We start from the raw sequence: 25,233 nt of genomic DNA on the forward strand, positions 1-25,233 counted from the left end.
TCACTCTGTGTGCTTCTCCATGGGGCTTTACTCTGTTGCCGCTTCAATTATATGGTTTCCAGTGGAGTCAACCTCTACTCCACTGAGACTCCATAGCAACAACAAACCCAGACCCAACTGTTACCCAAGGTAGGATAAGAGGGAGAAAGAAGCCAGCAATTTTATCGTGACTGTCTTAGGCTGGGTTCTCTAGAGAAGCAAAACCAGTGAAATATCTACATATATAATACATAAATATATATATATATAGAGAGAGAGATTTATCTCAAGGAAATAGCTAACATGGTTGTAGAGGCTGGCAAGTCCCAAGTCCGTGGGTCAGGCACCAGGCATCGGGCTGGAGGCTTCTCTTGACTTACATAACTGTTGGGGCTGACGAATTCAAGATTGGCAGGTAAGACGGCAGGCTGCTTGCCCAAGGTCAGATGCTGATGATCCAAATGCAGGATCAAGAGCAGAGCAAAAGCTAGAGAGCTTTGCCAGAAAGTCCACATACACTGCAGGTCACACGCCCCAGCAAACTCCCTTTCAACTGATTGGCTACTCATAGCAGATCTCATCACAGAGGTGATTACGTTATATCAGATCTCATCATAGAAGTGAGTACATTATTCAACTGTCAGACTACATCATCACTGCCAAACCGCTGAGAATCATAGCCCTGCAAAGTAGACGCACAACCTTAAGAATTATAGTGACTGAAATTCAATGTCCAAGTGACAACTGGAACCAAGGATGGGAGATGGCTCAGACTGGCCAGCAGCTAGCCAGAGGTGTGACTTGTTAGCCCAGAATGGACAGAACAAGGCTTGATAGTCAGAAAGACCTGGGTTCAAATCTTAGCTGTGTAACTCTGGGCAGATTCCCGAACCTTACTCTCTGTTGCCCTGTCTGTTAAATGGGATCATAATATTTTCCTTTCAGGGCTGGCAAGGACTAGCAGGGAAAACATGTATTTAAAAGTAGAGTGAACCAGAAGAACTAGATGATGCCCAGCTACCACTACTGACCATTCTGATCAGGGCCACACTAGATAGATCTTGACAGAACAGGAGAAAAATGTGGAACAGAACTCAAGTTCTTAAAAAGTCCAGACTTACCGGACTAGTTGAGACTAGAGGACTCTCAGAGACTATCGCCCTGAGATACTCTTTAAACTTTAAACTGAAATTATCCCTCGAGGTCACCTTTCAGCAAAATAACAGATTGGCTCATAAAATAAAAACTATCAACTGTGAGTAATAAGCTCCTTAAGAAAAATCAACTATATGAGACCAAATGGTTAAAAATTACTCTAAAGTGAAGATGAGGAGGTAAAAAGACAGGGAAACTGAATAGTGGAAATGGTACAACCAGAATGGAATGAATGAGAATGATGATACTGTGTGAAAAATGTAACCAATATCACTGAATAACTTGTGTAGAAATTGTTTAACAGGAACCTAATTTGCTGTGTAAACTTTCACTTTAAACACACTAAAATATTAATTAGAAAAAAAAAGAAGAGTGAACACAGCAGTACCCCCTTGCCCTCTCTTCTCTTGTCCCTGCTCTCCTCAATTCCTTGTCTTGATGCTGTCTGCACTTTCTTAGACTCACAGCATGAGGGCTGCAATGGTGGTCTTGACCCGTAGTCCAGGCCCCATTCTTCAGTTAAGGAAACTGAAGTGCAGAGGAGAATCACTCAAGAACACATAGCCATGGTACAACACACACAGATGGGCGCCCAGCCTAGGAGTGGGTCCCTGCCATCTCACCATAAAGGACCCTCATGGTTACAGCACCCCTTCACCTAGAATCTGGGCTTTGAAACATTCTGATAAACTATTCATTAGTCATTGGACAAAGTTAATAAAATACATATTTATCTCTAAAAATGCTTTTGCTCTGGAGAGGCAGAGAGAGGAAAACAAACAACAGAGCCAAAATGGCACCACCCAAATAACCGCATACTGGCATTTGAGATACTAAGAGTCACACACATACAAACTTAGAAAACAGCCCACAGAAGGGGGCCACAGGGAACGTTACCCTCTCCAATCAACCCTTCTGTTGTCCTGTTCCCCCAACATAACAGTTTTAATTAACAAAAATTTTAATTACACAAAAAGAAACCATCTTTGATGGTTATGAGGGAGGGGAGGGGTGGGGATGGAAAAACACTAAATAGACAATAGATACATGGTGACTTTGGTGAAAGTGGGGCCAGTACACAATGCTGGGGAAGCCAGTGCAACTTGTCCAGGGCAGGGTCATAGAGGCTCCATGGACACATCCAAACTCCCTGAGGGACCGAATTGCTGGGCTGGGGGTTGTGGGGATCATGGTCTTGGGGAACATCTAGCTCAATTGGCATAACATAGTTTATAAAGAAAATGTTCTACATTCTACTTTGGTGAGTAGCATCTAGGGTCTTAAAAGTTTGTGAGCAGCCATCTAAGATACTACACTGGTCTCACTCCTTCGTGAGCAAAGGAAAATGAAGAAAATCAAAGACACAAGGGAAAGATTAGTCCAAAGGACTAATGGACCACAACTACCACAGCCTCCCCCAGGCTGAGTCCAGCATAGCTGGATGGTGCCCGGCTGCCACCACCGACTCCTCTGACAGGGATCACAGTGGAGGGTCCCGGACAGAGCTGGAGAAAAAAGTAGAACAAAATTCTAACTCTCTCTCTCTCTCTCTCTCACAAACACACACACACAAAGATCAGACTTACTGGTCTGACAGAGACTGGAGAAAACCTGAGAGTATGGCCCCAGACACCCTCTTAGCTCAGTAATGAAGTCACTTCTAAGGTTTACCCTTCAGCCAAAGATTAGACAGCACATAAAACAAAACGAGACTAAAGGGGCACACCAGCCCAGGGGCAAGGACTAGAAGGCAGGAGGGGACAGAAAAGCTGGTAATAGGAAACCCAATGTCGAGAAGGGGAGAGTGTTGACATGCCATGGAGTTGGTAACCAATGTCTCAAAATAATATGTGTAGTAATTGTTTAATGGGAAACTAGTTTGTTTTGTAAACCTTCATCTAAAGTACAATAATAAAAAATAATTAAAAAATTTTTAAATTAATTAACAATGAAATTAAGAAATAGACAAAAACTGTTAGCAGTTTCTGTGATTCTCCCCCGGTGTGGGGTGGGCAAGGAGAAAGCCTCTACCTGCATTTATGGGTCTATGTATATAAACTCCTTTTTCTTTGCACGAAAGGATCGTTCCTTCCAGGAGTTTCTATGCGTGTGTTTTTTTCACAGAGCCGAGATCATACTGCACATGCAGCTGTATATCTGCTTTTTTCATGTAACACTCTACCGTCAGCCTTCTCCAGAGGACATTTGCTCTGTAGCAGAGGCTTTCACTGCCTGGTCCCAAAGTCGTGGCTCCCTGGGCAAGGTTTCCAGGGCTTTGGGAAGACACTCTCAGGAAGAGGAGGTTTTGAAATGGCAGTCTTCCTTCCCACAGACGCCTGTCTGCCCCATGAAGGAGAGCTGTGCTGGTTTTCAGGTCAGTCCAGCTGTGATGGTTAAGATTGTGTGTCAACTTGGCTGGCCCATGATTCTCAGTGTTTTAATGTAATCACTCCCATGATTGAGTATACTGTGAGTAGCCAATCAGATGAAAGGGAGTCTCCTTGAGGGTGTGGCCCGCACCTGTATATAAGCAGACATTCTGGCTTTTTCCTCTCTCTGGATCCTGCAGCTGCTTCCTGTCGTCTCATCTCCCATTCTTGGGACTTGAGCTGTCAGCTTATCTGCTGAACCTGGGATTCGTTGATCTGCACACCCTGTGAGTGGGAGCCCTGCTCTCCGCCCCGCCGATCTTGGGCTTACCAGCTTCTGCAGCTGTGTGACTTGGGAGAGGCCTCTACCTGATCCACGGACTTGGGATGTTCTAGCCTCTACAATCGCGTGAGCTGTTTCCTTGATATAATCTCTCTCTATATATATATTTATACACTTTATTGGTTTTGCTTCTCTAGAGAACCCAGCCTAAGACACCAGCCAACGTTTCTCGAGTGCTGATTGTGTACTGGGGTCTGCAAAGATCATTTCTCTGGCTTATTTCTGCTGTATGAGGCAATGGTGGTTCAGTGGTAGAACTCTCACCTTCCACGTGGGAGACCCGGGTTCAATTCCTGGCCATTGCACCTCATGCGAAACCATTACCTGTCCGTCAGCGGAGGCTTATGTGTTGCTATGATGCTGAACAGGTTTCAGCGGCACTTCCAGACTCAAAAAGTCTAGGAAGGAAAGCCTGGCGATCTACTTCTGAAAACCAGCACGTGGAAACCCTATGGATCACAAGGGTCTGCTTCCCAGCAGATCGTGGGACTGGGCAGTGTTTTGTTCTGTTGTGCATGGGGTCGCCATGAGTCAGGGACAGCAGCTAACAACATTTCTCCATCACTTTTCTTGAAGGAAGGCAGTGGCATCTGGTGAACAACCTGGTGGACCTTTGCATCTCAGAGTGCAGGTCTGATGGGTCTTGGGCATGCCAGGAGACAGCTGCTCTAAACTACTGCAGAAACGCACCTAACACCTCCACGTCTAATAGCGGCTTGAGAGTCGGAAACCATTTTTCTTTTTGCTTCCATGCAACGTTGGCCACGTGGCAACAGACACGATGTTACGGGAGAGTGGTAGGGGGAGGCTGCTGTCCAGCGACCCTCAGTCCATTTCAAGCGGTGGTGTAGGGCCCTGGGGGGTGGGGAACAAGCAGAGCGTAGGCAGGAGGGAGGTGGGAGTGAAAGGGGCTGGCCTCCACCTATCTCTGCGGTGCTGGGAGCCCCCAGTCCCAGCAGCAGACACGGCGTTTGGCTGAGGCAGCCCTTGACGCCACGGCTGGGCTGCAGAGCTGGGCACCTGGACTCAAAACCGAGACAAACACCTGGCTGTGGGTTTCCACATGGCCAGCCTGATTCTGGAGCTCCTCCAGAGCCAGAGAAGCACCTCATGGTTCATTGGAGCCTGTGGGTGTCAGTGGCAGAGCACAACAGCTGTGAGCCCCGGCTCCAGTTGGTTAGACCTGGGATTCCTCTTCCTGGTGGAGGGAACCCTGTGGAGCCTCAGCTTCCTCATCTATCGAATGGGAACAATTTCCACATCCAGATAAAGTGCATTCACTCTCAGTAAATGGCGACAGATGGTAGCATTATTGTGATATTCCCTGGGCCCTAAGCGGTTTGTGTCAGTGTCCTGGAGCTGCAGTACAAATGACCACAAACGAGGTGGCGTAAAACAACAGAAACTTATTCCCTCACACTTTTGGAGGCCAGAAGCCCAAAGGCATTGGAAAGTTTGGTTCCCTCTGAATGCTTCAGGGGAGAATCTGTTTCTTGTCTCTTCTAGCTCCTGGTGGCCCCCGGCATTCCTTGGCTTGTGGCTGCATCACTCCATCTCTGCCTCCGTCTTCACATGGCCTTCACCTCAGTCTTTGTGTCTCAGATCTCCCTCTCCTTTCTCTTCTAAGGACACTTGTCATTGGATTTAAAGCCCAGCCCAAATCCAGGATGATTTCGTCTTGAGATCCTCTTAATTACATTTGCAAAGACCCTTTTCTAAACAAGGTCACGTGCAGAGGTTTTCGGGTTAGGACATGGACACATCTTGTGGGGATTGCTGCAACCCACCACACTGGTTCTGCTCAAAACTTTTGGAGGACATTTGTCTTCTGATTCTGAGGTCTGATTGGAGAGGGCCTGTTCCCCTTAATCCACTCAGTCTACAAGAAAATCTTCTCTGGGTCTCTCCTTTTGGAGAAGGGAATTGAATCCACCATTCCCAGCCTGCCTTTGGTGGGGGCAGGGTGTTAGGCCCAGGGGACCAGCACCCTCTGCCTGACCAAGAAGTAAGAAAACGAGGAAGCAGAGAGGCTGGCGTACTGGGGAGACCATGGCAAACTCCCTAACCTTTCTGAGTCACAGGGTTCTCATCTATAAAATCAGGAAACACATGTCCGTGTTCAGCCTTGGATGAAACAGGTGTGAGTCTCCAAAAGTTGAATTACACTGAATGGCCCCAAAGTCCCCAGGCAAGCTAATATGCTTCTCTTTCTCCATACACCTTGTATTTTTTTCTTCCTGTTCTGGGCAGGCCCTATGATCATGTTTTGTCTGTTTGTTTATTTTTTAGAACTTCCTCTGCTGTTTGGCAGAGTTGTTATTAAATACATAATAGCAGACCCACTGCCATGCTTAGAAACTTTGTCCCTGTTATGGGTTGAATTGTGTCCCCCCAAAATGTGTGTTAACTTGACTAGGCCATGATTCCCAGTATTGTGTGATTGTCCACCATTTTGTCATCTTATGTGTTATAAATCCTACCTCTATGATGTTAATGAGGCAGGATTAGAGGCAGCTATGTTGATAAGGCAGGACTCAATCTATAGGATTAGGTTGTATCTTGAGTCAATCCCTTTTGAGATACAAAAGAGAGAAGCGAGCAGAGAGACGGGGAACTTCCTACCACCAAGAATGAAGAACCAGGAGGGGAGCATGTCCTTTGGACCTGGGGTCCCTGTGCTGAGAAGCTCCTAGACCAGGGCAAGACTGATGATAAGGACCTTCCCCCATAGGTGACAGAGAGAGAAAGCCTTCCCCTGGAGTGGCACCATGAATTCGGACTTCTAGCCTCCTAAATGTGAGAGAATAAATTTCTCTTTGTTAAAGCCATCCACTTGTGGTATTTCTGTTATAGCAGCACTAGATAACTAAGACAGTTCCCTTGCTGTACATAGGGGATTAGCACACAGCAGTGAATAAGTAGGTAGCTATTTTTATTATTTGTCATTAATTCACTCATGTTCATTCAACAGATACGCAACACCTACTATGTGGCGGGCACTGGGGTACAGGGAAGAACAAAATCAGGTCCTTGCCCATGGGCAGTTCAGTGTGGGTGAGAGAGCAGGACATCGACGATGTGGCATGAGTCTGAGGATGCTTCCCTAGTGTCAACATCTTACATGGACTTGGTGTACTTACCAAAACCGAGATGTTAACATTGGCAGAACACTGTTACCTACACTACAAGCTTTACTAGACTTTCTCCATATTTTCCACTAACGTTGGCTTCTGGATATATTTTTATTTTATTTTATTTATTTATTTATTTACTTTTTGTACTTCAGGTGAAGGCTTACAGAACAGATAGTTTCTCATGAAACAGAAGTACACATGCTGTTTTATGACATTGGTTAACAACCCCACAACATATCAACCCTCTCACTTCTCAACCTCTTTTTTTTTGGTGAAAATACACATAGCCAAAGATACACCATTTCAAAAATTTCTACATGCACAGTTCAGTGACATTGACTACGCTCTTCCAATTGTGCTGTTATTGTCACTTAAGATGAAGGCTTACAGAACAAAATAGTTTCTCATTTAACAGTTACTACACATGTTGCCCTATGACAATGGTTAACAATCTCACAACACATCAACAATATCCTTACTCAACCTTGGGTTCCCTATCACCAGCTTCCTTGTCCCCTTCTGCCTTCTGGCCCTTGTCACTGGACTCCTGTACCTCGTTAGTCTCATTTGGTTTTACGGGGCTGTCCACTCCCAGGCTGAACAGTGAACCTCGGAGGTAACTTCACCACTGAGCTAAAAGGGTGTCTGGGGGCCATACTGTCGGGGTTTTCCGGCTTCTGGATATATTTTGAAGCTAAACTCAAAGGTATTCGAAGCCAAAAGGATTTACTGAGACTCAGGAGAGAGGAGTCAGGGTGTGGGCAATAGGAGATAGGGGTTGCCATCAGCCGCGATGGGGACGGCTCCCCAGGGAGCAGGTTGGGAGGTGAAGAGGCTTTTAGTGTTGACCTTGTTGAACATGAGGTACCATCCAAGAGGTGACATTGAGTAGGTGGTTGGATATGAGAGTCTAGAGTTTGGGAGACAGGTCCAGGTTCAAATGAAAACACTATCAAGCCTAAGTAACTACCCTCCACTCCATTCAGGCTTAGAGAAAAGGGAGCTTTAGCAAAAACTTCACTTGGTCTTGAATCTGTAGGGAAAGGAAGGCAGCCAGTCATCCCCTGGAACTTCTCAAGAGCCTTTTCCCAGCAGCCATGGCCAAGAGAGGAGCCAGATATGGCAACTAGACGGTAATGATCAGCAGCGCTGTCGTTAGTTGCTTTCGAGTCAGTTGGGACTCGTGGAGACCTTACATACAACAGAAGGAAACATTGCCTGGTCCTGCGCCACCGTCACGATCTCTGGTATGTTTGAGTCCATTGTGGCTATTCTGTCAGTCCATCTCATTGAGGGTTTCCTTCATTTTTTATTGGTCCTCTACTTTACCGAGCATGATGTCCTTTTCTAGCGATTGGTCTTTCCTGACGACATGTCCAAAGTAAGCTAGTCGAAGTCTCACCATCCTCACATCTAAGGAGCATTCTGGTTGTATTTCTTCTAGGACTGATGCGCTCATTCTCCTGGCAGTCCATGATATAGTCAATATCCTTCACCAACACCACAGTTTGAACACATCAATTCTTCTTCTGTCTTTCTTTCTTATTATCCAACTTTCGGACGCCTGTTGAAAAGATTATGGCTTTGGGTCAGGCACACCTTAGTCAGCAAAGTGGCATCTTGGCTTTTTAAGATTTTGAAAAGGTCTTCTGCGGCAGATTTGCTCGATGCAATACGTCGTTTGACTTCTTGACTGCTGCTTCCGTGGACGTTGATTGTGGATCCAAGTGGAATGAAATCACTGACAACCTCGATTTCTTCTCCATTTATCATGATGGTCTTCATCTGTCCAGTTGTGAGGATGGATGCAAAGCAGTAACACTACACGTCATGTATCTGCTTGCACATGGTACACATACCCACACATACACACAAACATGCCTGGGCTCCCTCCCTTCTCCTCCTCAGCCCAGCAGGGGCCGCACCAACTACAAACTGCTCCAACAGGCTTCCCGGCTTCCCCAGTCCTAGTAGCCCTCAGCTCCTGCTGTGCTTGCACGCCCGACACACCAGGGCATCATCTCCAGCTGCCCACAGCTTGCTTCTCTTGGTAGAGTAGTACTGCAGCCCCCCTAAAGCATCTCCTGGGCTGCAAAGAGACGGTGCTGCCTGGCCACCCACAGACTCTCCGTTAAACGTGCTGGAAGTGAGCACACACTCATTTCTGGAAGCCCCTAACCAGACTGAACAGGGCCAGGTGGAGAGGGGCAGAGACCCTGAGGCCCGTCTGACAGCGTGACAGCCGATATTGATCAGGAAGTGCAGTAGATGCTCCGGGAAGATTCGTCAGCGAGATCGATCGTCCACAATTAGTCGCCACTCCATGCTCCACATGCCCAGGGAGGCTGGGGCATGCGGGCTCTGCCTCAGCCTCGATGCCTGTCCATTCCCTGCACCGGGCAATCCTGGGCTTTGGTGGAATTGATGGTCCTCTGGGTTGGGATCGTTTGTCGTTTATCTGTGGTACATCAATCACTGTCACTTCTGAAACCCAGGGACCTCGGCTTCGGGAAAGCCACGGCTCCAGGTATCCTGGGGGTCTCCTAGGGCCAGGTGGGACGAGGGGCAGTTTCTTGGGACTGTTGCAGCATCATTAAGGTGGCTCTGCCACAGAGGGGTTCATTTTGTTCCCGGGTGGGGTGGTGGCCGTCAGGGACCTGAGCTCTGAACATTCTCTGGGGAGCCTTGTCTCTAAGATTGATTCTGGCTACCCTAGACAGTGATTCTGGCGTTCCTCCCCAACACACACATCGCTTTCCCAGATGCCAATGGGGCAAGAGGCAGGGTGACCGTGGAGGGACACTGGTAGCGGTCACCTCCCTTGGTGGCAGAATGCGCTGCCCCATTCAGTAAGCTGCTGCAGCAGATATGTCCGCTTCAATTCCATGGCGGCGGCGGCAGCTCCTCGGTCCCTGGGGAGCTGGGAGCTGGAAGTTTGCAGTGAGGTGTGGAGAATGGAGAGGACGCCATGGCGTTAATGACAGCAGCCTGGCTCCTCAAGCAGCACACGAGGACTCCGTCCCTCTTTAATTACCTGAAATTAGAGCGCCGTCCTCACCCCCTTTACGGTACAGTGGAGGAAATGGGGCCTCCGTTAATTACCTGATCCATATGTAAAGTGTCACACATAATTCTCCCAGAGCCAAAGGGTTCCTGCTCCCAGACCTGCATCATCTCTTAATAATGGAGTGGAGTGGAGGGAAGCAGGACCCCGTCGTCGGGAAGAGGACCCTGGAGCCTGCGTCCGCCCAAGGCCGGCGGCAGCTGAGCTGAGGGTCACGGCCGGGATTCCCCATGGCAGGAAAGGGACAAAGGGCACAGAGATGGAATGAAGAGCTTGATAAAGGGCTGTTCTCCTTCCAGCAGAGTCCGTTAAATATAGACTTGAGTGGCTGTTAAAGCAGAACAGGAAGTAAGCATAAGCTACAGCATGGAGGACGCAGGACAGACCAGAAGAAGGACTTTCCAGAGAGAACGAGGCTGAAGACAAGCTCTTCTTCCCCGGCAACAGGAGGTCTCCCGACAAGGTGGGGAGAAAGCCCTTTTGGGGTGAGTTTCTGTGCTAGGGACAAGGCAGATGCCAAGACAGTTGTCAACCAGGAGCCGAGTCACCCAGCACCGATGGCTTCAGAAACATGGCCTTGGGGCGTGGGGATGAATAGAGGAGGGGAAAGACAGACAAACAGAGGCAGACAGTGAGATAGAGCAGAGACAGAGACACAGAGAGACAGAGACAGAGAGATAGACAGAGAGACTCAGAGACAGACACAGAGAGACAGAGAAACTCAGAGACAGACACAGGGAGAGACAGAGAGATGCAGAGACAGATACAGAGAGATACAGAGACAGAAAAGCAGAGAGACAAAGAGAGACAGAGACACAGAGACAGACACAGAGAAACAGAGACAGAAATGGAGAGACAGAGAGATACTGGCATAGAGAGACAGAGACAGAAAAGCAGAGAGAGACCGAGAAGACAGACAGGCAGCACCCTGCGGGCACTGAGCGTAGGTGGCTCTGGCAATTTTGTCCAGTAAACAGATCTGAGCCCCTCACCAGCTCTCCGGCAACCTGGCCACACTCTCCACGGGCCCTCGTGAGGGTTGATGGCTTGGAATCGGGTTGTAAAGGGTATTTGTGGTGTGGGAAAAAGATACAGGGCACAAGTTCCTTCTGGGAAAGGCCGGCACCCCACAGGCAGGTGTCCTTCCAGGCCAGTAGAGGGGTGCTCTCATGCTGATTCTGGGGACAGTGACATGGGTGATGAGGCAGTGACATCAGAGGACCCCCCCAAATGCACCAGCTCATCCCTTCACACGGCCCCACCATGGACCCCACCCTTACCCCCATTTTACAGAAGAAGAAACTGAGGCCCCGGCATGGCTCCTGCAGGCAGCAGAGCTGTCCAGGAGATCTGCCCTCAGCCCAGGCTTTCAGGCGAGGCCCTGCTGCCTCCTGCCAATGAGCCCCGGGGTCTCCTGGAGCCCCACATTCCCCTCCGCCCTCCTGACACTGGGTCCCAGCCCCCAAGAGTGGAGGACAAAGAGAAACAGCCACCTCCTCTATCCCCAAGGCCCCCAGACTCTCCTGCAGCCAGGAGGCCAGATGAAGACCAAGGGTACCGGCCAGCTGGGGCTCCCGGGCCTGGACCCTGGAGCCCCCCCCTGGGAGTCCCAACAGAGCACCTGCCGGGTACAGGCCCTTTGTCACTGGCCCCAGGATCAGTTCTGGGCCTAGTGCTGGGCTGGGCCCAGGACTCGCGGGGCACCATTAAAGCACAGATTCTGCCCCGGGCCCTGGCCAGGAATGGGGACCTCTGCCAGAGGGCAGTGTCTCTTCACCGTGTCTCCCGGAAGGCCTCTTGTCTCCTCTTCCTTGTGTCCTCAGCTTCCAGGGCAGTGAGTCACCTCCTGTGACCTAACCAACTAGTGTGAAATGAAGAAATCTTCCTAGTGGGAGGACCGATGGCCTGCTGCCCCAGGGCAGGACACGGTGCCTGTCAGGTCTGCGAGGGGGTGCAAGACGGAGCACTCCCGGCACAGTCCGGGGAGAACCCGAAGCCCCTCTACCTTGCACGGATCACGAGGACCACCTGGCTGATCCAGCCTTAGCAGGCCTGAAGCTTACGTGATTTGGGACAGGGACCTCTTTAAGAAAAAGATAACAAAGATAAAAATGCCAAGGAAGGGACAGGGCCCTGGCTAAGCTTCATGAGCAGGGGTGCCTGACTCAGGCCTGGAGCACACAGGGGTCACTGAAGCTTGTAGGACCAATCCCGCCCAGTCCCCTGGGGGTCCCTGCGTGCAGCGTTGGCACCGTCAGGGATCCCACGCCTTCAGGAGGGAGCATAGTCCCTCATGGGGACACCGCCACCTACCACCATTTCCGCACCCTGGTCTTCACTGGTGCCCTGGACCCCCCCCCCCCGGAAAGCTGCCACATCCTGGTACCCCGGGCTTTGGGGCTGACAGCTCAGTCTCCTCCTGCCATTTTCCCCAAGGCCCTGCCCCTCTGGGCCCAGCGCCTCCCTACACCAGGTCCTGCTCTTGGGGGCTGAGGCTCAACCTGCTGGGAGGGGCAGAAGGGGACGGGGGAGGGAGGCAGGGAGGGAGGGAGGCTGGTTGCTGTTTACCTCCTGCTGCCTCTCCCCGCTCGCTCGCTCCCTCGCTCTCCTTCCCCTTTATCTCAGCAATCTCGGATCTCTGCCTCCTCCTCCTCCTCCCGTGTTTTCCCCTCCATTACATCTTCCTTAAATCTCCTGGAATAAAGAACAATTCTCTGGTGCGCCCTCATCCCCCCTCCCAGCAGTTTAAGACCATTATATTAAATAATGATAATCACGAGCGTTTCTTTGTTTCGTCTTCACCGCCGCCTGTTGGCTTCAAAGCTCGAGAGCCCAAGGTCACAGGCCCCTCCACGCGCTCAAATAAATCTCCCACCGCGGAATCCCGACAAAGCCCCGGCCGCTGGCCCTTTGTTGCTCTGCGGTCTTTGTTTGAGATGTGGCATGCGGCCACGGATCGCGATGCCAGCCTCTCTACCTTTGCATATTAAATCCTGGCACCCGGTTTCCTGGGAAGGGGCGCCCCTCCTGGCCCAGCTGTGGCAGAAGACCCCCCACCTCCTGTCCCCTCCCCCTCCTACCATTCAGCCAACCCAGGCAGGCGTCCTTTGTTCTCTGCCGGCCCTGTCCCTGATCACCTGCCTCAGGACCATTTGTCTCTGCTCGCGAATCATTTATTCTTAATAACTTGATTAAATCAAAAGGCTCCCTCGCGGTCCCCCCAAACAGAAGCAGGTGGAAAAGAAAAGGGAGCTGGTGGAAGGTTCCAGAAAGGGGCACTCAGCCAGCTGGGGGAGCCCGAGAAGGGAGTGGGTGGGGGCTGCTGTCTCCTCTGGACCCTGCATTCCCAGTCCTGCTCCGGACATGTGTGGGTGGCCATCAGCCCTTGGGGCGCGGCTCTGCCCCATTGCTGGGCTTCTCCATCCTCCGCACCAAGACCAAGAAGGGGTGCCAACCCAGGTGGTGGACGTTGGGGTCCCCGGGCATGAAAGTGCTCAAGTCCAGGCCTTGGGGATCTCCCACACCCCAGGTTCCCGGGCAGAAAAGAATCCGAAGCTTCTGGAGCGGCTGCAGCTTTCTGCCCCCTCTCCTCCCCATAGGGGCAGAGGGTGAGGGTTCAGCCAGGCAGCTGACCTCCTGGGGGCCCTCCTGGTAGACTTTGACCTGGTGTAAGGACAGGGAGGTGGCTGCCCAGGAGCTGGGATGTGCCCAGGGGTGCCCACACATGGGCCGTTGACCTGTGGAAGCCACAGTGGGAATCATTGGTCACTTTCTCTGCAGCCTTGAATGCCAACACTGCCTGCCGCCTGGGGCTCCCAACAGACCAGCAGCCCTGCTCCCCACGGCCCCCCCCCCCACCACCACCACCTTGGCAGCTACCCCAGCACCTGGCAGGGCCTCTTCGAGCCAAACAGATGCTAAACCAGTGCTCTCAGTGGGTTGGGGGCCTGGCTGCCCAGGGAAGGGCAAGGCGTTTTGTTGTTATTGAGAGTATACACAGCAAAACATGCACCAATTCAACTGTTTCTACAAGTACATTTGGTGTCGCTGATGACATTCTTCGAGTTGCGCAACCCTTCTCACCCTCCTTCTCTGAGTTGTTCCTCACCCATTAACATAAACTCACTGCCCACTAAGGTTCCTAGCTAATCTTTCAAGTTGCTGTTGTCAATTTGATCCCATAGAGATAGTTCTTTAAAGAGCATCATGCTCAAGGCAGATATTCTTCACTGGTTAAACTAAACTGTTGCTTGGTTTTCAGAAGACTTCAGGGGAGATTTTTGGTTTGAGAATTAAAGATTATCTCAGGGCAATAGTTTCAGGGGTTCATCCAGCCTCCATGGCTCCTGGAAGTCTGGAGTCCATGAGAATTTTAAATTCTGTTCTGCATTTTCCCCCCTTTGATCAGGATTCTTCTACAGAATCTTTGATCAAAATGTTCAGTAATTGTAGCTGGGCACCATCCAATTCTTCTGGTCTCATGGCAAAGGAGGCAGTTGCTTATGGAGGCAATTAGCCACACTTTCCGTATCTTCCTCCTATTCTTGATGCTCTTTCTTCCTTTGTTGCTCCAAATGAATAGAGACCAATTGTGTCTTGGATGGCCACTTGCAAGTTTTTTTGTTTTAAATTTTTTATTGTGCATTGGGTGAAAGTTTACAGAGCAAATTAGTTTCCCATTCTATAGTTTGGACATAAGGTATTCCATGACCTCTGGAGTCCCATGCACCTCCCCCCCAAACCAGCGTCCCCTGTGCTGGCTCCACAACCGTCAGTGGAACCACTCACTTCCCTGTGTCCTGGGCTCAACCTCCAAAGTTACTACCGACTTGACTTCGTTCTCCCCAGTACCCAGGTCCAGCCAGCCCCTGGGCACAAGGTTCTACTGCTGCCTTTACCCACCTCGTGGCTGCATCCTCTTTTCGACGCCCTCTGCTGCCACCCTGGTCCAAGTGCCCATCCCTTCAGACCCAGGCTTCCATCTGCCCTATCTCCCATCTCTGCTCCCTACAGCCCACCCTCCACCCCTGTGCAAGCCAGATGAGGCCTGTCCCTGCTCAGAGCTTCAGGTGGGGCTCCTCTGGGAGGTGCAGTGCCCTGACCTGGTGTCCATAGCTGGCCCTCGATGGGGCGGGGGCTCAACAAACCCTCCAGGAATCAGACACACAATGATGCACGTGCCCAGCTTGTGTGGAATGAGAGGGTCCAGATCCTCCAGGGGGCCTGTGACCAAGCCATTGCTCACTCTAAAGGCGGCCTTGGTGTTGTTGTTAGTTGCTATCAGGTAGATTCTGACTCATTTGACCTTCAGGGTCACATTAAGGCACGTGGAGCAGTAAACACCGAGAATCTGTGGTGACCCCTCTTCTGCTTACGCATGCATTCAAATGGGATACGTGAGTTATATGTATACATGTATGTGTGTGTGTGTGTGTGTGTGTCTTAGCTATCCATGAAGTGACTTCTTTTTAAAGTGACTATAATATTAGCAATGGAATGCGAAGTGGTGTATGCGATTTAACAGAATGAGATGAACAAGATCATAAAATTTTTAGTGGATGCAGGATACTGAGATATTTACTATATACCACATTTTTCTACCTAAAGAATAGTCCACATATTCTACAACAAAGAACGTGAGTCAGTGAACACAGTCTTTGCTTTGGACAACTGTTGATGCCCTAAGCACGTGCTTATCTTGCTTATTGGGTCATCTGTCCCTGGACCCCAAGCGTGCAGAGTACAGCTGCTCCATGGCGCTTTCAGGGCTGTGACCTTTTGGAGGTAGATCTCCAGGCCTCTCTTCAGACGCGCCACTGGGTGAGTCCGAACCACCAACCTCTTGGCTAGTAGTCAAGCGCTTAACCATTTGCACAACCCCCCCCCCAAAAAAGAACCCCTTTGCTGTCGAGTCGATTCTGACTCATAGCGAGTCTATAGGACAAAGTAGTTGCCCCATAGAGTTTCCAAGGAGCGCCTAGTGGATTTGAACTGCTGATTTGGTTAGCAGCCGTAGCTCTTAACCGCTACACCACCCAGGAACTCCTTAAAGGCGGCCTCAAGGGCACTGCTTGTTCCCAAAAGTTTTCAACAGCCCAAACAGAAACCCTGCACCCCTTAAGCAATAACTCCCCGTTTCTGCCTTTCCACAGCTGCTGGCAACTTCTCATCTACTTTGTATCTCTATGCATTTGCCTCTTCTAGATACTTCATATCAATGGGACCTTACGATACTTGTCCTTGTGTATCTGGCTTATTTCACTCAAGATAGTGGTTTCAATGAGAAAGACTGACAAAGTAGCCAAAACAATGGACTCAAACATACCAGCGCTCATGAAGATGGTACAGGACTGGGCACTGCTCCATTCTGTTAGACATTAGGTCACCGTGAGTTGGAGCTGACTCGACGTCAACTGGGAAAAACCATGTTTTCAAGGTTCGTTCATGTTGTAACTTGTATCAGAACGTCATTTCTCCTGTGGTTGAATAATACTCCATCGTGTGAAGGGACCACAGTTTGTGTACCCATTTATCCACTGACGGATATGTGGGTTGTTTCCACCTTTTGGCTATTGTGAATTTCTTCCCACCTTTGAGGGTGAACTCTCTCCACAACTCTAAGCACACAGAAAAGATTTATGCCGTAATCAGGGAGGGGCCACCACAGGAGCTCCGAGGTCTCTGAGCAATAACTCCCATTCAGAAATTAATCTGGGGAGCAGAGACAAGGACATTGGCGTCAGGACGGGCGGTGAGCAGAGGAGCCGGTCTGCAGGCTGGCCGGCTGCCTCCGCAGCCACTTTGCACGCACCTAATTATAGCTTGGGCTGCTACAAACGGAAACGGACTAAACTCATTAAATCTATTTTTTTCCCCGTGGTGGGAAGGAGTATGGATTTCTTAAAGATAGAGGTTTTAAATTAAGCTTTAAAACTGTGACTGAGCAAGATTTAATGCTGAGAATTAGCCTGGACAAACAGTTCATGGTGCTCGTGGGATAATTTATACACACTCCATGCAAGTGTGAGGCCGCCCGTGCGGTGCACTGCAAAGAAGCACCATTGAAGGGGCTGCACCCCTCTTGAGCCCACTGCTGAACGTGGCAGGAAGGGGGCTGTCCCACATCATGGGGTTGGCCTGGCACAGAACCACCCTGCGCCCAGGCCTGGGCGATGGCTGGGCTGACTGAGGGTGAAGATCAGCTATCTCAGGTCACAGAAAGGGAGTTTGCTCTCTTTCCTCTGACCGTAGAGGGAAGACAGGAGTTTAAATGCCGCTCTGCCACTGGGGAGCTAGCTGTGTGGGCTTGGCAGTGATGCGTCTGCTCTGAGCTTCAGTTTCCTCATCTGTAAAATGGGGAGATATTTGTCCAGCGGTGTTCTTGGAACCAAAACCAAATCCATTGCTGTCGAGTCAATTCTGACTCATAGGGACCCTAAATGGCAGAGTAGAACTGCCCCCCTAGGGTTTCCAAGGCTGTAAACCTTTACAGAAGCAGACTGCCACATCTCTCTTCTGTGGAGTGGCTGGTGGGTTTGAACAGCCGACCTTTTGGTTAGAAGCTGAGGGCTTAACCACTGTGCCACCAGGGCTCCTTAGGTGCCCGCTAGTTGGAGTCACTGCCTACTTTCGGTATTTATAGCCGCCATATTTCTCCCTCACAACCCATCTGTCTGTCATACTGTAGTGGCTTGCATGTTGCTGTGATGCCGGAAGCTCTGCCACTGGTATTTCAAATACCAGCAGGGTCACCCATGGTGGACAGGTTTCACTGGAGCTTCCAGACTAAGACAGACTAGGAAAAAAGGCCTGGTGATCTACTTCTGGAAATTAGCCAATGAAAACCTTGTGGATCACAACAGAATATTGTCTGATATAGTGCCAGTGCTAGAAGATGAGCCCCCTAGCTTGGCAGTCACTCCGAATACACAGTGGCCACAACAATGCGGCAGGCAACGTTTTGTTGTGTTGTACATGGAGTTGCCATGAGTCAGAACCAGCGCCATGGCAACTAGCAACGTATTTCTCCCAGACCACAGCAGCCTTCTCTGCCCAGAACAGACATGCCCACCTATGGCACTGGGAAATGGATTCTTTTTTTTTTTTTTTAATACCATACTAGCAAGATTTTTAAAGAAAGCATCTCTGGCTTCCTCACATGGGCAGGGGTCTGAGCTCGTCATTTTTGCCTCGTGAGTCTTGAGATTGCAAACCACACGGAACACCCTGAGACTCCAAATTCGTTTTTGTCCTTGTCATGCAGATCTGTGACCTTCTCTCAGTGACGATTGCACTCCTCCAGGGCTGTGCTCTTAGCAAAAGTCCAAGAGGAGTTGTTGGCTGAGGAGGGCGAGCACAGATGCACACCGCCTGCCCCCCAGCTTCATTTGGTCTTCCCCAGGAGAGAATGGGGGAGCCTTATTTCCTTAGCAGGTTGGTGGTGGATTGATTCCTTGATCAGCAGGGTGGGTGCTGGTAGGGGATGTATCAGTTCTGCACCAAAGGTAGGAGAGTCTCCTTCCCTGCCCACTCCACCTATACTTACTGTGAGCTCTCTGAGTGCCAGGCCTGGGGGCACCACCAGACCAGTTGCCATCGAGTCAAGACAACTCCGACTCGTGGCGTGACTCCACATGTGTCAGAGTAGAACTGTGCTCCATAAGGTTTTCAGTGGCTGATTTTTGAGAAGTAGATCGCCAGGCCTTTCTTCTGAGGCACCTCTGAGTGGACTCCAACCGCCAACCTTTCAGTTAGCAGCAGAGCACATTCATCGTTTGCACCACCCAGGGACTCCAATGGCTAAATTTACTGACTATATGTTTTGCCAGGCATTGTACTGAGCACTTTACACACATTATCCCACTTGGCCCTCCCAACAATCAGAGGAAATATTTTCCATTGTCATCTCTACCTTGCTGATGTGGAAACTGAAGCTCAAAGAGGTTTGCAAACTTGCCCAAGGTCACTCAGGTGGTAAGTGGCAGAGCTAAGACTCGATCTCAGTCTATGTAACCCCAGATCTTTCTCTAGCCCAGAGCCCACTTTCTGTCCATGACATAATCCTGTCTCTCAGGAGGCCAGATGGAAGGATGACAGACGGATGGATGGATGGATGGATGGATGGATGGATGGATGGATGGATGGATACATGGACAGATGGCTGAACAGAAGGACAGACGGATGGATGAATGGATGGACAGATAGACAGACAAAGGGATGGGCGGATGGGTGGATGGATGGATGAGTGGACGGATGGATGCACAGATGGAAGGATGAATGGATGGACGGTTGGGTGGGTAGGTGTGTGTATGGATGGATGGATGGAGGGAGGGAGGGAGGAAGGGAAGGAGGAGGAGGGAGGGATAGACAGATTGACTGATGGCTGGATAGATGAACAGATGGACAGATGAATAGATGGATGGATAGGCGGATGGACAGACAGATGGATATGTGGACAGAGGGATGGATGAATGGACGGATGAATGGACAAATGACTGGGTGCACACATGCATGAATATGAACGGGCAAACCTTCATCTCCCTCCATGGCGCTGCCCATGGCCACCTGGGTGTGCCTGTTACCACGCCCCATAAATCTGTACTAGTAAACAGGCTCCAGCTTCAAGCAGAGACAAACTTCCATGAAAGGCAGTTTGTTGGTCCAAAATAATTGCCTCCTATCATGATGTGTTAAAACTGAGGAGTAACAAGGACTCCGGTTACCTTAAGATTTATGGCACATGACATGCTATTCTCTTCACCACACATTTGCATAAAATGCTTATGTTACTGCAGCTTCATCGGACCTGAAAATGCAATATGATTCCAATAACATTTCTCTGGAGATAGACAATGGGCTGAAACAAAAACACTGTGTGTTGGCTCAGCTCTGTGTCTTTATTAGCAAACATGCCAGGACACATTGCTAAAATTGCACAATTGAAATGGCATGGAAACCTCCATCTCGCACAGGGTGGCTCTCTGGCTTCCTCTGATCCATCTTACTATTTCCCGAATGTCAAAGCCTTGCTTTAAATATGTAATAAAGCCTTTGGTGGAGATGCTAACGTGGCTGCAATTCAACTTACTTGCCCATCTGGCGTCACTTTGCATTTTCAGTGAAGACGTTGTGGCTTGGGATATTTGGTTCTCTCGAGTCAAATTCTTTGCGCTTTCCATGGAAAGAGGGTTCAGTGTTGGAACATGCTCTTACAAGGGCTGTGGATGCTGGGCTCAGGGCTGGGCAGTTAGAATACAGTTTTTTTCCCACAGACAGGGGACTGGCCTGCAGGGTCTTCTGCATTGCTCCTAGCCAAGGAGGAAAGGCAGAGCTGGAGGGCAGGAGGACTCCATGGGAGATGGCACTGCCATCTGGTGACGGGAATGCTCACTTTGCCTCATGGGTGTCCCTTTAACATCTGGTGGCATGAAAACCAAGGCCAAGGCCAAACATCAGGGAAGATGCTCAACTTCATTCATAATTAAAGGAATGCGAATTAAAACAATAAAGTCAGACTCCCACCCATCAGACTGGCAAAACAGCAAAGGCTTCGATAGCCGTCAGCATTGGTGGTGGAGTGGGGAGAGGGATTTGTTCGCTCACACACTACTGAGTGCAGTGGGAACGGGGAAGATATCTATAGATCCTTGATACTCTAAGCCCAAGGACCAGCAGCATCACCCAGAGTGTGTTAGAAATGCAGATTCCTGGGCCTCACCCCAAGAAGCCCTGGTGGCACAATGGTTAAGCGCTCAGCTGTGAACCAAAAGGTCAGCAGTTTGAATCCACCAGCTCTTCCACGGGAGAGTCTGCTTCCATAAAAGAGTACAGCCTTGGAAACCCTATGGAGCAGTTCTACTCTGTCCTATGGTATCGCCATGAGTCCGAATCGACTCAATGGCATCAAGTTTGGTTTTTTTTTGGTTTTGGGCTTCACCCTGGACCTGCTGAACGGAAAACTGGGGGTGGGGCCCAGCAATCCATGTTTTAACCAGATCCCCAGGTGATTCTGAAGTACCCTAAAGTTTGAGAAGCGCTGTTTTAGAGGACATTTTGGCCCCGAAATTCCATTTTCTTTTTCTATTACGTCTTCAAATTATTTATTGCTGGGGTATAGGAAAGGCATTGTTTTTTTAATGTTGTACTTACTTCTATCTGTTCATCTTCCTAGTCCTCCTATTAGCTCTAATAATTTATCAGCTGATTCGTTTGGGTGTTCGAGGTATAGGAGTCTATTGTCTGCAAATAATGACAGATTTGTCTTGTCCTTTCTAATTTGTATACCTCTTATTTATATTCTTATTTTCTATTCCACTTGCTAGGACCTCCAGAGCAATAATGAAATCTGTTCCAACTTTAGGAGCGATTCTACAGATAGGTATATTTATACACATGTGGGAAGAAAAGAAAAGAAAAACAGGTTGCTGCCAAGTCGATTCTAACTCATGGCAGCCCTGTGTGTGCAGAGTACAACTGTGCTCCATAGGGTTTTCAAGACTGTGACCTTTCAGAAGCAGATTGCCAAGCCCTTCTTCCAAGGCACCTCTGGGCGGGTTCAAACTGCCAACCTTTGGATGAGTAGTCAAGTGCTTAATCTATTGTACCACCCAGGCACTTCCTGTAAGAAAATCAAAACCAAATCCACTGCTGTCCAGCCAATTCCCAGTAGAACTGCCCCATAGGGTTTCCAAGGCTGTAAATCTCTACAGAAGCAGACTGCCACATCTTCTCCCACAGAGCAGCTGGTGAGTTTGAACTGCCAAACTTTCAGTTAGAACCAAGCATTTTAACCACTGCACCACCAGGGCTCCTTGCCTGCCAGAGCAAGACACAAAAATATCCAAATTCCAAATGATAGGGTGCTGGTTAAATAAACTCGCCTTATCCAGACGGGGGATACTATGCAGCCAATAAAAAGATTGGGGCAGCTCTAAAGGTGCTGATCATTAAAAGATATCAAACATATGTTATTTAAAAGGAAGATGCTGAAGAGTGCGTATAGTATAAAGATACACAAACATATAGGATTACATGTGTACAAAAATTTCTGGAACAATACACAAGAAACTTATAGTCATTGCTTCTGAGGAGGAGAACTTGGAGGTCTGGGGTGAGAGGGAGAGGTATTCTGTCTCTCTCTTTTTTTTAAATTGTTGTTGAAAGTTTACACAGCAAAATAGACACCAATTCAATTTAAAAAAAGCTTCCTATTTGACCTTTCAGTTGCTGTTGTTAATTTGATCCCATATAGATAGTTCTTTAAAAGAGCACAATGCTCAAGGCAGACACTGTTTACCAGTGAAACTAGACTATTTTTGGTTTAAATAAGATGTCAGGGGATATCTTTGGTTTAAGGTTTAAAGATTATCTCAGGGTAACAATTTTGGGGGTTCATTCAGCCTCCATGGCTCCAGAAAGTCTGGAGTCCGTGAGCATTTGGAATTCTGTTTGGCATTTTTCCCTCTTTTGATCAGCATTTGTCTATAGAATCTTTGACCAAAATGTTCAGTAATGGTCTTTTGGTCTCTTGGCAAAGGAAGCAGCTGTTCACAGAGGCAATTAGCCACACGTTCCATTCCTGACTCTCCTTCTTCAAGAGGGAGGGGTATTCTTAATCAAACATCTCTTTCTACTGTTTTAATTTTTATATTCTGCAAGTGTTACTTTTTCCATTTGAAAAGAACTTCTGAAGAGTTGTTTTGTATGTGTGTGTGAGTTTTAAATCAATAAACAAAGGCTGATGAGAGATGTGTGCCTCCCTGCATAGATCAAGACTTCTAAGCCCAGATGCATGTCAGCATGCCCAGGTCTGGCGTTCAAGGGGCAGAGCATGGAGGGGAGCCCAGTGCACCATTTTGGCTGATGGCTTCTTGGCTCTGGATCCTGTTTCCAGGTAAGCCCAATGTCAACTCAGAGAGAAGTAAACGCTGGGGCTCATTTAGTAGCTCCTCTCTCCTGGCTTAATGTGAGCACTTTCACTGGAAACAGACTCAGCCCTTCCCCAGGATGCTTTGGGCACTCTGTCCACTGCACTTAATGGAGCCGCCGGTCAGTTCATCTCCACTGGAATCGTTAAGAGCATGGCCGCTGGCCAGGTGGATCCAGGTCTGAATTCCCGGGCCCCTCGCGAGCTTCAAGACTTGAGGCAGGTTTTCTGACCTTGCTGGGCCAGTTTCCTTGTCTGTACAAACGGCTAGAGCAATGCCAATTCCAACTTTGAAGGGACGTTACGAAGGTTAAAGAAGAAAATGTAAATTAAGGACCCAGCATACGTGCTCTCGGAGGGCCATCACGCTAACCCATCCCTGGGTGCTTGGGGTCTTTACCAAATAAACTCTCTGGATGTCTGCACCAGGACAGGGCGAAAGGGCAGGCTTCCTCCCTCCCGGCCACCTTCCAGGTCCACCTCTGCTCTCTGGTCCTTATCCCAGGCCTGTGATCCCAGGAGGGCTTATGGCTTCCCTTTGCTTACAGGAGTCATCCCCGGGCCTCACCAACTGACTGTCGTGGAGCCAGCATGGGGGTGCTGGTTTGGGGGGAAGGTACATGGGACTCCAGATGGGGCAGTGTGACTGTGAGCTTCCCCTATCCCCTGCAAAAGCCAGCAGCCCGTGAGCACTTTCGAACATTTTCTTGATGTGATCCTACGATGGCTGCCCTGCCATGGGGAAGCCTTAGAAAATGGACTTTCTATGCACACGCTGGATGGTGCAAACGGTGAATGTGCTGGGCTGCTAACCAAAAGGCTGCTAACCAGAGGTGCCTTGGAAGAAAGGCCTGGCAATCTACATATTAAAAAAACAGCCACTGAAAATCCTGTGGAACACAGTTCTACTCTGACACACATGGGGTCGCCATGAGTCAGAATCGACTTGATGGCAACTGGTTTTAGCACGCAACAGCAATGGTCAATACACCAAGAGGAGCAGGCGGGGGCTATTAGTGACACGTGCCAACTGCCGTGGGAACGCAAAGGTTGAGGTCAAACAGTGAGCACCAATGGACCAGGTAAGGCTCCACCGGGGAGAGGAGGAAGGCCCAAGGGCTGGGTCTTCACAGAGGCTCTTTTCTGCAGCCCATTACAAGTGCAAAGGCGCAGGGGTGTGAAATGGCATGGGCTGCTGTTTGATGTGATTTAAAGCTTACGGGTTGGAGGAAAGAGGGGTGGGGGCGGAGACAAGCCGGAAAGATAGGCCTGGGCCGGTGTTATGGATTGAACTGGGTCCCCTAAAAATGTATGTCGACTTGGCTAGGCCATGATTCCCAGTATTGTGTGGTTGTCCACCATTTTGTGATCTGATGTGATTATCCTGTGAGTTATAAATCCTAACCTCTATGATGTTAATGAGGCAGGATTAGAGGCAGTGATGTTAATGAGGCAGGACTCAGTCTATGGATTAGGTTGTATTTTGAGTCAATCTCTTTTGCAATACAAAAGAGAGAATGGAGCAGAGAGGAGAGAGACCTCATACCACTAGCAGAGAAGCGCCAGGAGCAGAGCGTGTCCTTTGGACCCGGGGTTCCTGCGTAGAGAAGCTCCTAGACTAGGGGAAGATTGATGTCAAGGACTTACCCCAGAACTGACAGAGAAAGAAAGCCTTCCCCAGGAGCTGGCACCCTGAATTCAGACTTCTAGCCTCCTAGACTGTGAGAGAATCATCCACTTGTGGCACTTCTGTTATAGCAGCACTAGGGGACTAAGACAGCCAGTCTGTGGCAGACTCGTGGATCAGAGGAGAGCCTTGAATTCCGTCCTGGAGCTCTGGGCTCTCAGCCCTGGCTGCATGTTAGAACCACCTGGGAACTTAAAAGCATGTCAGTGTCCAGAGCCCACCTGGACCCATGAATCCAGAAGGGAAGGGTGGTTACTGTGGCGGGAGCAGAGAGAGGAATGAGTCAGAGCATCAGGGGCAGGGACAGGTCTTTGGAGACCCTGGAGGGCCATCTCCAGGACTTGGGCTTTCTCCCTGAGCTTTTACCCAGAGTCCCCGGGTGGCACAAACAGTTAAGCACTTGACCACTAACTGAAAGATTTGCAGTTCGAACAGCCCAGAGGCGCCTCGGAAGAAAGGTCTGGTGATCAGCTTCCAAAAGGTCACAGTCTTGAAAACCCCATGGAGTGCAGTTCTACTCTGCACACATGGGTCGTCATGAGCCGGACAGCACCTGGCTAATAGGTTTAAGCTTGGC

At 49.5% G+C, this 25,233-nt stretch overlaps 1 protein-coding gene and 1 non-coding gene across 2 annotated transcripts in view; one reads left to right on the plus strand and one right to left on the minus strand.

Moving 5' to 3' along the window:
- LOC101349944 (septin-9) overlaps window positions 1-25,233 on the minus strand; it is a 598,619-nt gene that overhangs the window by 324,662 nt on the left and 248,724 nt on the right. The gene's annotated exons all lie outside the window — the stretch shown is intronic.
- On the plus strand, window positions 4,081-4,151 carry TRNAG-UCC (transfer RNA glycine (anticodon UCC)). The gene has a single exon. It is a non-coding gene; the product is annotated as a tRNA-Gly (tRNA).

This window comes from Trichechus manatus, unplaced genomic scaffold (assembly GCF_000243295.1).
Source record: "Trichechus manatus latirostris isolate Lorelei unplaced genomic scaffold, TriManLat1.0 scaffold00028, whole genome shotgun sequence".
NCBI classification, from domain to species: Eukaryota; Metazoa; Chordata; class Mammalia; order Sirenia; family Trichechidae; genus Trichechus; species Trichechus manatus.